General features: G+C 41.5%; 2 protein-coding genes across 3 annotated transcripts in view; one reads left to right on the forward strand and one right to left on the reverse strand.

Annotated features, from left to right (window-relative positions):
* Window positions 1–15,320, forward strand: part of LOC126416499 (cyclin-H) — a 79,866-nt gene that overhangs the window by 29,815 nt on the left and 34,731 nt on the right. Inside the window, exon 1 of one of the 2 annotated variants that reach the window (XM_050084239.1) lies at window positions 8,119–8,262. The exons of the other annotated variant lie outside the window; for it this stretch is intronic. The gene's annotated coding sequence lies outside the window, so the exon portion shown is untranslated. Of the gene's footprint in view, window positions 1–8,118; window positions 8,263–15,320 lie in introns of those variants that run through there. 2 annotated transcript variants of the gene reach the window in all.
* Window positions 1–15,320, reverse strand: part of LOC126416920 (cilia- and flagella-associated protein 45-like) — a 155,313-nt gene that overhangs the window by 28,261 nt on the left and 111,732 nt on the right. The gene's annotated exons all lie outside the window — the stretch shown is intronic.

Genomic DNA, 15,320 nt, shown 5'->3' on the forward strand with positions numbered 1-15,320 from the left:
AGAAAACAAAAGTGGCATAATGAAATTGGTACTACCATAAGTTTTCCGCTCTGACACTAAGGGTTACGGTAAGTAGCAAGCCGAATTTTGCTCGAGCGTTATCTTTTACGATTCCGTTACTGAGTTTGTATCTGCCTGCTTGTAGCTCAGCTACAAAAGAATTAAAAATCTGGCTTTCAGTGAGTCTCGAAAGGCGAACGAAAGCAGCTTGCACCTGGTAGCCAAGCATGTTACCTGGGAACTGTTTTTTTCTAAAGTGGAAAGACATCCTTTTGTAGTTGAATTGTTGGCAAATGTCAGTCAAACGTGTGCCGTTGGTCTAAGCGTTTCGGTATGTTGAATTTGTATCAATGATTTTTCTACAGTTTTTTTCTGTTCCAAATAGAGAGTTGAAGTCTCCCATTAGTATTTTCGCGTCATCTTGGTGAATTTTGCTCATAGTATTTTCGAGTGTGTTCCAGAATTTTCCGACATTTTTGGTGTTTCTTATCTTCGATGTTGGTGGCGCCATGTCATTGATGAGTGTTTATTTTTTACTGGGGCTCTGAATGAGCATAGTCATAAGTCGATTGTTGACGGGTGTGATTTCTTTGACAGAGTTGATGATAGATCTGTGTTCGAGAAAAGCAATGCCGAAGTTTGGTACGCCTTTCGCTACCTTTAGTTGTATTTTGCTCTTGAAGATGCAATGGTTTCCGTAATGCAAGGTTTCACTGTCAGTCGTTGTTCGTGAAGAGCAAGGATGAGAATTTTTTGTTGGTCGATTTCTTTTGTGAGATTATTTAGTTTTCGTGCTTGGATCAATGTACCGAGGTTTGGTTTTCAAATTCATGTTTTTTGCTTGTATGGAAATTTACCAGAGATCTTTGATATTCTCTGCCGTGCTAACCTGGACTCCCCAGAATCCGAAAATCCAACTGCCGCCTGTCGACAGCCGGGTTGTGTACCACCTGGGGTAAAGTTGACTTTGCTTGCACAGTTCATGTTTGCTTGTGTTTCGTTCGTTTGGCTTGGGTGATACGAGGACCGGACAGGACCAGAGGGTGTTGAAGCCTTTTGAAGCAAATATTTTCAGCCTAGCTCATTGAGCTAACAAACGGTGACCAGAGTAGCGGTGATTTTCACTCAGACGTGCGTGGATTTTGGGTTCAACGGATTGAGTAGCCGTTAAGGATTGTGTTAAGTGTTTGGTTCACCCCAAGTATTTGATTTCATCGGTACCACCCGTATGGCGGAGGGTTTCCCCTATCGGCCCCACGGGATTTTTATTATTATTATTGTCATTATGTCATCAGCAAATCCGATAGGGTGCATCTTCCCACCACTGAAATAGATGTGCATTGTTAGATTCAGTATTTCCATCACATAAATATGGGTTATAATTACGTTACATTGCTGCTAGTAGAAATATTTCTCAGTTTTTCTTAGGCAGTTGCTACCTGTTACTCCATCATATGAATTTATGTGCGCAGCATTGTTGCAATACAGACGTTCAAATTATCCGATTTCTGTAATTTCATTTCGATACCAGATCGTTCTAATCGGATTAAGCCAGTCAGGCTTATTGTGGATATCCGAATACGACTCTCATCGTTTGATAGACTGGGTAAACCACATTCTTAATCGGACGGTTAAATCTAGATCACTTGTTTATGACAGGGCCTGAATTCTTAAACACTGTGGAAAATAATAATACAATGTGCTTATTATTAAAATGTTATTTAAATATAAATACATGAATGAACGAGATAAGTTTATTTACAGGAGCAGAGCCCCATCCATCATAGCAGAGCAGTGCGAGATTGGTTTCAGGGCCAAGAGAGGATAAAGCTGTTGCCGTTTGTTCCACGATCACCGTACATCAACCAGATAGAGAATACGTGGGCAGAGGTAACAAGGTCATTGCCATGTGGACCTACAAATGCAAGCGACCTTTGGACGAATATAGAAAACGTATGGTGGGAAGTAAACCATCACGCTACACTGTCGACGACTTAATGAAGTCAATGCCCCTACGCCTTAGAGAAATCTTACGTAATGATGGTGGGTGGGTTGGTTACAAAAAGTATAATCGTCCACAAAACCCATGTGGACAATTATCTGATAGTCGGTCAAGCTTTGCTTTGTCGCATCTGTTTAGATACAAGTCCATTTACTTTCAGTCTCCTCCTTACAATTCTTGCAATGCAAGGTAATTGAAAAATCTCATCCACTCGACGCCAACTGAGGAATTGACTGGTGCATGTGTTGTTCAACACACAGTAGTTGTCACCCTCACTGGAATCAATGACTGTTGTGTGTGTGTGTGTGTGTGTGTGTGTGTGTGTGTGTGTGTGTGTTTCGTGTTCACGCACAATCTGAATCAATACTATTAACATTAGAGAGACAAGCAACAATAAATATTGCATGAAATGTGACTGTAAAGTATTTTAATGCGATGGGAAGTTAGAAACTGACTTTTTACCCAACCCACGACCTGCATATTACGTTACGTTAAGTAAGATGTATTAACTCCATAGTATCGTTAGCAGAGACAGTGCGTTCTTGTTGTCGAGGCTCGCAACAAGTGCAGCGATTAGCAGTGCCCCATGCCGCCGCGATTTGTTTATGTTGGTTGAGCGTGGACACTGCACTGCAGCAGACGTTTCGCCATAAACAGAAAGAAATCACCTTGGCTCTGACTGCAGTGAGCGGATATCACTGCCTGCGTGTTCTTATAGTAACCAACGTGAGACTCTACTCACAGGTGCCATGGAGCAATTGCAGCGGGTATCATGTCATTAGTCATCAGAACATTAACCAGTGATGAAATGTCCGCTCTATTTGAATCCCAAGAAAATAGGAACCTTCTCACAAAGGAATGTGAGGTGATATCTAAATTTATCCAACATACAAAAATTAACTGCAGGGCTTTCATGTATGCAGTAGTAGCACACAAGGAAATATTATGCCTTGGAAGCGTATATTTCATTTCCTCTTCTCATATTAACGCCCTTGTTTTAGTATGAAGTGAGAAAAAAACACGAAAAACTAAAGTTCCTGTGAAGCATATCAGTCATTTCCTCTTCTCATATCATAATTTTTATTGTAGTATGAAGTAAAAAAAACAAACAGTTTAAGGTTGTGAAGCATAATATGACACCAGATTCTTATCGTAGGCGCTATCGGAAACGTAAAAAGCAGGGAGCTGTCCATTCTTTTGCCCAATAGTCTGTCTCCGTTCATGCATTACTCGCGCTAGGATATTCTTATTTAAGGACTTGTGGGCATCAAGTTCTTCAGCAGAACAAGCCTTATGTTATTGTGCTAATTACGGCATGGAAAAAATGCAACAAAGACGATTTCCCCTAAAGCAGTGGGGATATTTGCAAATGTCTGTATTCAGCAATGACTGCCAGCTGCCACAACACTTCACAGAATCCATGCGGCAGGCAACACAACTGTGCGTGCACTTCAGACTAGAAGAGCTCGGCCACCCCGGCCGGCATACTTGTATACTGACCATTCATTATTTGACTAAATGTGAACTACAATCTGATTCGCATATATAAGACATGGATTATGACAGTAAGACGTCAGGGAGATGGATGGAAACGTCAAATCAACGTCGCTTTCCAAGTCGTATTCAATCCAGAATGAGGTGTTATTAAGGTAGTTGAGCGTTCTAGCAATTACACTTTTGTAATTCCCATATGAGTATTCCGACAGCCAAAAGAACCTGTTAGCGAGAAACGATCGGGAACTGCATTCACATCAAATTGCAAGAACTTGAGACAATACGTGGACTATTCTCTTCGCTGGGTGACCTATTACTGTTATTTAGGATTCTCTCCGTCCTAGGCGTAATGCAAATGGAACTTCAGAGGCGCTTTCCGCTATTCTTGACAAACGTCAGCAACTTGTAATCACTGCGAGTTACAACTGCGTGATGATATGGCTCAGGTTGTCAGTAGTTGTGGTGGTGTTATGCTGTCAAACTGCTTACAGTAACAATGGTGGCACACATAATTTAGCGCTGACTATCTACTTAAGTAAAGATAGTGTGGCGTCGTCGCTTCTCTTTATTTGGCCTCAGCTTGAGTAATCCGATTTAACGAACATGGTACTCCATTCACGGGCAGCTAATGACACAGTATGACAACAGAGATCATCGTGCAGTTATTACATTAATTCTGCAATGAATTGCTTAACAAATATTACCCTCAGCTATGCAGCTGGAATGACTCATAACACAGGTACTCTGTGTTGCACTTGGTTAAGGGATCAGTTCGCTGCAATCCTGTTTCCACTGTTCGTAAATACTTGTATACTTCATAAAAGGTTCAAGTGGCTCTGAGCACTATGGGACTTAACTTCTGAGGTCATCAGTCCACTAGAACTTAGAACTACTTAAACCTAACTAACCTAATGACATCAGACACATCCATGCCCTAGACAGGATTCGAACCTGCGTCCGTAGTGGTCGCGCGGTTCTAGACTGTAGCGCCTAGAACCGCTCGGCCACCCCGGCCGGTATACTTGTATACTGACCATTCGTTATTTGACTAAATATGAACTACAGTCTGATTCGCATATATATGCCATGGATTAGCGCCGGCATAAAGCAATGACTAAGGGTTGGATGGCGTTGAAGCCCCGTTACACTGATGGCAAGACAAATGTTCGCAAATCACCTCTATTGCCTCGCGAACCAATTGCATCTTAAATATCGAAGGACCGACGTCCACACTGTCACAGCGCGTTGAAATACAGCTAAGACGGCAGATGAATATTTGTGACCGACTGGGCTTCGAACCTGGACCTCCTGGTTACTAGACAGACATGCTGATCACTGCACTTTTTTTTTTTTTTTTTTTTTTTTAAGTTTGAGAAGACTTTCAGCACCAGGTAGGCGGAGGCAAAGAGGGAAGGGGTCGAAGATCCGAGGCCTGGCCTCAATGCCTCCCCCATACCTGTCACTGAGCAGCTGCATTATTCCCATGTATTCCATGTTTGCACCCATATATACCTTTAAATTGTGGAAAAAAAATTGAAGTAGTAATTAAGTGAAAATAAATTACAGATTGCGTGCGTTCCTTGTAGAACATAACTTATAACAGTGAAAAGGGTGACGGAAAAATACATAACAAACATTCATTCAGAAATATATTCACAATTTAAGTTATCATGCTCTTAACCACAATCCGAGTTGGAGTCTCTCTTCAGTTACAGCTAACCAGTGCGCACCTATTGCACTACTGTAAGAACCGAGATGCAGTATTTTGGATGTAAAATTTTGTAAATTCGTTGTCAGAACTTATGAGACCAATCTGCTTAGGTCATCGGTCACTAAGCTTACACAATACTTAATCTAACTTAAACTAACTTACGCTATGGACAACACACACACCCATGCCGGAGGGAGGACTCGAACGCAGCAGCAGCCAACCTCTTTTCAGCACCTATCTACATACGCTCCTCGTCAGACGCGAATTCCCATCTTTGCCGCATACCACATGCGCGGTTTTTTCGGGAATGTCCGAAAGGAAAGACACTACGAATCCGGGTTCGAACCTGGTCAGGCACAAATTTTCATCTGACGCCGTTGTTCTATATTAATGCGCATGACAGCCTGGACATCTGTCCTTCAATCTTTAATTAATTAACAAGGCTGTCTATTTCGATTCGTAGTGTCTGTTCTTTCGGAAATGTCCGCTGTGGCAGCGGCAGTGTCTCACATCGTTTTTTTGTCGGAAACCTGCAGCTCTCTGCCCTAGCCTATACTATAGCAATGAGTGAGTGCTCACATTCTTGATACCTCACTGAACGTGCTACTGCAGCTGTAGCCAAAGATTCAAATCCCGCTGGAAAAGTATGTTTCAAGTCAGATGGTTTTGCTCCTCCCGTACTGTCACTGAAAACGATCACAACGAAATTAAGTATAGGTATCCTATGAAACCCTTCAGTTCATACTGTGGTGCTGTGAAGATGAAAAAAGTAGTTTTTCACAATTATCAGATGACAGATGGAATTTGTCAGATTCCACTAATTATGATTGCAGTATTAACTGTTGATTCGCAGGCGCTTTTCTGCCGCGTATTGTAACTGTTATTTGAATGTTAGAGCTGGAAGAATAGAAACATCAAATTTTCGCCATATGGAATGTTCGAATTCACGTTTCGAACAAAGGCAGAATATTCGTCAGGAAAGCTGACAACAATAAGCCAGGCCATACCTGTCTGCTGGTGGATGTGCCAATGAAAGTGGTCTCAATAACAATATTGTACCACAGTCTAACATAACAGTCGCGACACTTCGCCTCGATTTTGTTGCCTACAGCGCCAGCAGCGCCCCAAGCGGCTGGTAGGTTGAACTGTGAGTTCGGCGTGATCGTGAAAGCGAATAGTGATTGATTATTTTGATTTATACAATGGTTTATACCATCGGGAGCGTTTGTAGCGCAATAAATTGCAGCAACAACAAGAAGAAGACACCACAGCTGTCTCTTTTTAGGTTTCCTAAGGACCCTGAGAGGTGTATACCATCATGTTACTAAACTGTATCGTCAGGATTCACTTGCAAACTATATGTGTATAAATGATGATTGTATCGTTTTAGGAGCAGAAAATGGCTTGTTAATAGCAGACGAGAAGACCTTATGAAGAAAGACCCAGTTTACCCGCATAATAATATTAGGTTTTGTCCGCTACATTTCAAAGAAAACCAGTTCATGAACGCAGACAATAGCAAACTCGTGTGGAATGCAGTACCCACACTGTTTGACATTCCAAATAAACCCCCTCAACTGACAATGAAGAGGAAACTGCCACAAAGATTCGACAGTCAATCTAAAGCTGTAAAACAGTCGGATGACACAGAAGCAGCCAGCTCAGCTCTCCATGTCTCAGTGCCAGATTCGTGCGAATCGTCACCACAGACATGCTTTGACGATAAAGTGGTTAGATTAAGTGCAGCTGTTCATGTCTTACAAAAGCGTGCGAAGTGTCAGAATGTGCAGATCGAGCGAAACTATTGCGGGACAAGGAAAGTGCCAACAGTCAGATTGTTTGAAAATTATTCAAATATTTGGTTTTTCGTGAAATGTAATGTAATCAGCTCATTATAATGTTTTCAGCAAATTTCTGTCACTATTTGGCAGTTGCTTTACCCACTTTGAATAATATAAAGACTAAGGTCGTACTTGTGGCAACAGGCACAAGTGACACACACAGTAGGCCTACAGAACGATAAACGAGCTGTAGATCGCTTTTGAATGTAGAGCTACATGTCTGTGCTTCTTACATGTGAATCTGTGTGTTTATATTCTTTTGATATCAACGTGATAAGCTGCAATTCTGTCCAATGTCACAAGTGTTTCTTCACGAATGTGTTGTAGCTTGCCACTCTATTCATGGTTTTTGTCCATACTTGCGCTTATTTTAGAATCATTAATAGAAACATATATTCCTTCCGATACTAAACAAACTCTTGGAGGCAAGAAAATAACTCGAATAATTCGGAACTTACGTAGGAAATGGATGTAGACAAACATTATGCTTACAACGCGTCTGACGTTCACCTTACCTGCCGCTTGGAGCGCTAGTGTCGCTCCATCTGTCAAACGGCAACAACTTTTACAGCAGTGAGTGTCGCGACTGTTATGTTAGACTGTGATTGTACAGCAAATATACATTGCCAACTCAACCACTGGAGAAGTTCCAAAACTGTGAATCGCGTCTGGTGAATACGCTTTCAAGGTTTCTGTCCGATTAAGTCAGTAAAACACAAATAATTGCCGCAGTTATTAATTTATGACATTTAGTTTGCATTCAGTGCATCGATGTATTACAAGTAATTGCACTATAGCCCCTAAACCTAGTTACAGAAATGCGAATAAGACTCATTGACATGTAATGAGGATCTTGCAGCCTTTGCCAACCGCAACTTTGAAACGAAGCTATAGTCACTTCCGAGGTCACTCACAGAACACATCAGCTGGTATCCTTCCCGGCGGTATAAGTGAAACTTGGCAACAGCGCAGAATATGTTTGGCAACTCTGTGACCGACGAGTCACTTCCTTGATGGCACAGAACTATCCTGCTAAATTCACTTGATATTATCGTGTCATTTCAATTTAATACTGAGTGATTTTCGCTTGAGACGTGACATAAGGATATCAGTTAATCCTTTTGAGTCCACGAAAGTCGTTCCACATGAGAAATACAACTACTGTCGCCTCGTATGTTGCGGTTCATCTGCCATAGCGCTTACTGGGTCAATATGTAAGTGGAAGACACCGCGCCTATTCGCTAGCTCGTAGGTAACGTGCTTGCCTGTCAGGTGCATGCTGCCTCTGTTCGCCTTTCGAGCTTCGCCGAAGCTAGATTTTTAATTCTTTTGTGGCGGAGCTGCAAGCAGGCAGATACAAATTCAATGAGGGAATCGTAAGACAACGCCCTAGCAAAATTCGTCTTGCTTCTTTTTTTGTTAGTGTCAAAGCGAAAACCTTGAGGTACTGCTAAATTCATAATGCCACGTTTTTGTTTTCTGCCGACATACTTTTTGTTGTTGTGAATACATAACTTTATCTATGAACTGCCACATTTTCATAATACTTGCGAAGCAAATCATGTGAAGTAACACTTCACCAACTTGTTGGGAAGGTGGAAAAAGCACTACCCTTTCTGGATGCTCTCTGTCTCTTCCTGGATGTCGAGTAATACGACCTTCGAGTAAATGGTTAGAGATGAAGAACCTAGTGGTGAATGAACTCATAGATGAGCTGAATGTAGGAGACTACTCTTGAAAAGAATAAGTAGACGATCTATTCACAGTAAGACTTAGAAAATTTGCTGGTGCTGTTAAACCTATGTGCACTGAACACTGTGAAAAAGTATTTAAAGACAAGCCCCACGAAAATTGGTGTAGTATTATTTATGGAAAAGCATGTCCACCACACATACTGAAAAATTATGTTTCTCGATGAAACTTTAGAGGGGCTGTAGTGTATCTAGAGGTAGCCCTGGATGGAAAACTATTATGAACACCTCACATAAAGAATATGTTCCACTGCGAAAGATTATCTTATAAGCACTAGAAGCTGCTTTAGGGTAAACTGGGGTCTAAACCCAGTACGTACTGGATATACATCCCTGCAAAAAGACCAATGATAATTTATTGACCTATAATATGAACAAAGTCGAACAGAAGGTGGCTGCTAGCGAGTCTGGCAAAGTGCAGAGACTGGGCTGCTTTCACAAACAGATGGAATTAGCAGGACATTCACTCATGGAATGGATATTATGCTAGACATGCCCGCCTTGCACCTGTGGCTTAAAATGGAGGCAGCGGCAGGGACATAAAGGCTAAAAATTGGAAATAACTGGATATAGTTAGAATATACGGAATCCCAAATCAGTAAGGCGATGGCTGGGGAAATACCGGCTAACTACACAATAACTTCTAGCTGTTTCAATCAACTTTGCCATGTAACAGTTGGAAGCAGGTAGCAGTGGGAAAACGATCCACAACACCGTGCAGGAGACATAATATAATGGTTTACTGACAGGTCGAAAACAGATGAAAGTACCAGGTCTGGTGTACTGCCTAGAATCTCTTTAGAGAAGATGGCCACAGTATTACACTTTTTTTATGTCAGCATGTGCACGGAGGAAAATTAGAGTAGACCCTACAAAAATCGTAGCATCTACTTTTATTCAGACAGCCAAGCAGCTCTGAAATCTCTATCAGCCCCTGCGACCGAAGGTCGTTGCAGAATGCCATGAAGCATTTTCTTTCGGACATGTCCGAAAGAACAGAGACCACACATATATCCATACACAGAGTGTTTCAGGAGGAATATTAGATATTTTAGTAGGTGGTAGTACAGACGATTTACATAAAAAAATTCCATATAAATGCGTCCACTTTTTATTTTGTACAGAGATACAGCTGTTAGTACGTAACCCTAACAAACTGAAAGCAAAGGCAACGAGGACATTCAAAGTTGATTTTCAAAAATTCCGCCACCAACTTCAATGCACATTTGACTTCTCTTGATAACACCACGTGTAGGTCGTCTTTGCGTTCGTTTATGAGGGCTGCACTATTCATAATCCGAACGATCAAATCGGCTCTTGGGTTTACTTTTTCTTTGTAGACTTCGCCTTTAACCATCCCCGCAGGCAAAAATCCAAAGAGATAAGGTCCGAGGACATTGAAGGGCAAGAAAAGTGCCCATATCTAATGATCCACCTTCCGGGAAATGTTAGGTTTGGATAATGTGTCACCTGACGACTAGAATGTGCAGGAGCCCCGTCATGCTGGAGGGACATACGCATTCTTGTAGCCAAATGAACCTGCATCTCGGTTCTTACAATAGTGCAACAGGTGCGCACTGGTTGGATGTAACTGAAGAGAGACTCCAACTCGGCTTGAGGTTAAGGGCAAATCCAAAGCGCATGGCTACGAAGAATTGGGAGCGGAAACTTAATGTCATCGGAACCTTGTTGAAGGACCATGACATGCGATTGTTAGACCGACTGCAGAAAGTTCACTTTATAAATGCATACACACTTAGCAAAATATATCATGTCGCAGCAGTATTACCGATACTGCAGGCCACTGCACATAAAATATTAGCTGTAGCCTCTTGGTATGTGTGGAAACAAAATATCTTTAAAGTATCCCTCCACGCGGCGACTTTGCAGAGGCAAAATGGAGGACTTGGCATTAAAGACGTGCATTTAAACTAATACATGCCACTAAGACAGGCATCACGAAACTTCTCTTCCTCTCGTTAGATCCTGGGGATAGGAACGCTCCTGTTGATGTAGCATGCCAGCCTAGATTACGTCCGAAAGCACAGTGGCGATTGGAGCTGTATAAGACTTCCACCAGTACAAACCAACACTAGAACCGTCTATGATTACATTACCACACGTTGTCTTCACAAACCAATTCCGGTAAATTAACCTACAAAAAACTGGAGGAACGTCTGGAAAAATATCAACAATAAAATTCTACCAACTAGAGTCAGTGCCGTATGGTGCGACTTTGTAAACGAAACCATACCCTCAGCGGAACGATTATGGAAAATCAAATTGAGACATCTCCGTACTGCGACAAATGTCGGCTTGTAGAAACTGTAGCGCACATATTCTTATGTAAAAATAGAATCCGAATTTGGAACTGGACTAGGAAGAAATTAGCACTATCAACAGAACCGCAGAAAGTCATATACCGATAACTGAAGCTTTACAACCCGACTGGAAATGTTACCCGTCCGCAAAGAATAACAGTTATTCGTGGCGTCTGGGACAGTTTGTGTTTTACGTCGTAACCAACAAACTTACAACTTAGAAGAGTACATGTTTTATACTGCAGAACAACATTTTACGCTGAAGAAGAATAACAAGTATAAGGAATGGTTTCCATTTTTTTTATCTATTGCTTTATGTGGACTACGAAGAGGTGGACAGTTTTTTTGATTAGAAGTACAATACTGTTCTTTCACTTTTTTTTATTCCTGGAATATTCTTTTACGTTGGTTCTAAAATCAGAACTATTCCAATTTGGCAAAACCCCTCTGGCTCCGAATTTTTTTTTTCATTTGTGGAAAAATATATGGCTTCCTTACAGACCTCATATGCATCCAGTGCTAAATAACTTAAATTGTGAATATATTTCTGAATGAATGTTTGTTATGTATTTTTCCGTCACCTTTTTCACTGTTATTATGTTATGTTCTACAAGGAACGCACGCAATCTGTAATTTATTTTCACTTAATTACTACTTCAATTTTTTTTCCACAATTTAAAGGTATATATGGGTGCAAACATGGAATACATGGGAATAATGCAGCTGCTCAGTGACAGGTATGGGGGAGGCATTGAGGCCAGGCCTCGGATCTTCGACCCCTTCCCTCTTTGCCTCCGCCTACCTGGTGCTGAAAGTCTTCTCAAACTTAAAAAAAAAAAAAAAAAAAAAGTGCAGTGATCAGCATGTCTGTCTAGTAACCAGGAGGTCCAGGTTCGAAGCCCAGTCGGTCACAAATATTCATCTGCCGTCTTAGCTGTATTTCAACGCGCTGTGACAGTGTGGACGTCGGTCCTTCGATATTTAAGATGCAATTGGTTCGCGAGGCAATAGAGGTGATTTGCGAACATTTGTCTTGCCATCAGTGTAACGGGGCTTCAACGCCATCCAACCCTTAGTCATTGCTTTATGCCGGCGCTAATCCATGGCATATATATGCGAATCAGACTGTAGTTCATATTTAGTCAAATAACGAATGGTCAGTATACAAGTATACCGGCCGGGGTGGCCGAGCGGTTCTAGGCGCTACAGTCTAGAACCGCGCGACCACTACGGACGCAGGTTCGAATCCTGTCTAGGGCATGGATGTGTCTGATGTCATTAGGTTAGTTAGGTTTAAGTAGTTCTAAGTTCTAGTGGACTGATGACCTCAGAAGTTAAGTCCCATAGTGCTCAGAGCCACTTGAACCTTTTATGAAGTATACAAGTATTTACGAACAGTGGAAACAGGATTGCAGCGAACTGATCCCTTAACCAAGTGCAACACAGAGTACCTGTGTTATGAGTCATTCCAGCTGCATAGCTGAGGGTAATATTTGTTAAGCAATTCATTGCAGAATTAATGTAATAACTGCACGATGATCTCTGTTGTCATACTGTGTCATTAGCTGCCCGTGAATGGAGTACCATGTTCGTTAAATCGGATTACTCAAGCTGAGGCCAAATAAAGAGAAGCGACGACGCCACACTATCTTTACTTAAGTAGATAGTCAGCGCTAAATTATGTGTGCCACCATTGTTACTGTAAGCAGTTTGACAGCATAACACCACCACAACTACTGACAACCTGAGCCATATCATCACGCAGTTGTAACTCGCAGTGATTACAAGTTGCTGACGTTTGTCAAGAATAGCGGAAAGCGCCTCTGAAGTTCCATTTGCATTACGCCTAGGACGGAGAGAATCCTAAATAACAGTAATAGGTCACCCAGCGAAGAGAATAGTCCACGTATTGTCTCAAGTTCTTGCAATTTGATGTGAATGCAGTTCCCGATCGTTTCTCGCTAACAGGTTCTTTTGGCTGTCGGAATACTCATATGGGAATTACAAAAGTGTAATTGCTAGAACGCTCAACTACCTTAATAACACCTCATTCTGGATTGAATACGACTTGGAAAGCGACGTTGATTTGACGTTTCCATCCATCTCCCTGACGTCTTACTGTCATAATCCATGTCTTATATATGCGAATCAGATTGTAGTTCACATTTAGTCAAATAATGAATGGTCAGTATACAAGTATGCCGGCCGGGGTGGCCGAGCTCTTCTAGTCTGAAGTGCACGCACAGTTGTGTTGCCTGCCGCATGGATTCTGTGAAGTGTTGTGGCAGCTGGCAGTCATTGCTGAATACAGACATTTGCAAATATCCCCACTGCTTTAGGGGAAATCGTCTTTGTTGCATTTTTTCCATGCCGTAATTAGCACAATAACATAAGGCTTGTTCTGCTGAAGAACTTGATGCCCACAAGTCCTTAAATAAGAATATCCTAGCGCGAGTAATGCATGAACGGAGACAGACTATTGGGCAAAAGAATGGACAGCTCCCTGCTTTTTACGTTTCCGATAGCGCCTACGATAAGAATCTGGTGTCATATTATGCTTCACAACCTTAAACTGTTTGTTTTTTTTACTTCATACTACAATAAAAATTATGATATGAGAAGAGGAAATGACTGATATGCTTCACAGGAACTTTAGTTTTTCGTGTTTTTTTCTCACTTCATACTAAAACAAGGGCGTTAATATGAGAAGAGGAAATGAAATATACGCTTCCAAGGCATAATATTTCCTTGTGTGCTACTACTGCATACATGAAAGCCCTGCAGTTAATTTTTGTATGTTGGATAAATTTAGATATCACCTCACATTCCTTTGTGAGAAGGTTCCTATTTTCTTGGGATTCAAATAGAGCGGACATTTCATCACTGGTTAATGTTCTGATGACTAATGACATGATACCCGCTGCAATTGCTCCATGGCACCTGTGAGTAGAGTCTCACGTTGGTTACTATAAGAACACGCAGGCAGTGATATCCGCTCACTGCAGTCAGAGCCAAGGTGATTTCTTTCTGTTTATGGCGAAACGTCTGCTGCAGTGCAGTGTCCACGCTCAACCAACATAAACAAATCGCGGCGGCATGGGGCACTGCTAATCGCTGCACTTGTTGCGAGCCTCGACAACAAGAACGCACTGTCTCTGCTAACGATACTATGGAGTTAATACATCTTACTTAACGTAACGTAATATGCAGGTCGTGGGTTGGGTAAAAAGTCAGTTTCTAACTTCCCATCGCATTAAAATACTTTACAGTCACATTTCATGCAATATTTATTGTTGCTTGTCTCTCTAATGTTAATAGTATTGATTCAGATTGTGCGTGAACACGAAAACACACACACACACACACACACACACACACACACACACACACACAAACAGTCATTGATTCCAGTGAGGGTGACAACTACTGTGTGTTGAACAACACATGCACCAGTCAATTCCTCAGTTGGCGTCGAGTGGATGAGATTTTTCAATTACCTTGCATTGCAAGAATTGTAAGGAGGAGACTGAAAGTAAATGGACTTGTATCTAAACAGATGCGACAAAGCAAAGCTTGACCGACTATCAGATAATTGTCCACATGGGTTTTGTGGACGATTATACTTTTTGTAACCAACCCACCCACCATCATTACGTAAGATTTCTCTAAGGCGTAGGGGCATTGACTTCATTAAGTCGTCGACAGTGTAGCGTGATGGTTTACTTCCCACCATACGTTTTCTATATTCGTCCAAAGGTCGCTTGCATTTGTAGGTCCACATGGCAATGACCTTGTTACCTCTGCCCACGTATTCTCTATCTGGTTGATGTACGGTGATCGTGGAACAAACGGCAACAGCTTTATCCTCTCTTGGCCCTGAAACCAATCTCGCACTGCTCTGCTATGATGGATGGGGCTCTGCTCCTGTAAATAAACTTATCTCGTTCATTCATGTATTTATATTTAAATAACATTTTAATAATAAGCACATTGTATTATTATTTTCCACAGTGTTTAAGAATTCAGGCCCTGTCATAAACAAGTGATCTAGATTTAACCGTCCGATTAAGAATGTGGTTTACCCAGTCTATCAAACGATGAGAGTCGTATTCGGATATCCACAATAAGCCTGACTGGCTTAATCCGATTAGAACGATCTGGTATCGAAATGAAATTACAGAAATCGGATAATTTGAACGT

Source organism: Schistocerca serialis, chromosome 8 (assembly GCF_023864345.2).
Source record: "Schistocerca serialis cubense isolate TAMUIC-IGC-003099 chromosome 8, iqSchSeri2.2, whole genome shotgun sequence".
NCBI classification, from domain to species: Eukaryota; Metazoa; Arthropoda; class Insecta; order Orthoptera; family Acrididae; genus Schistocerca; species Schistocerca serialis.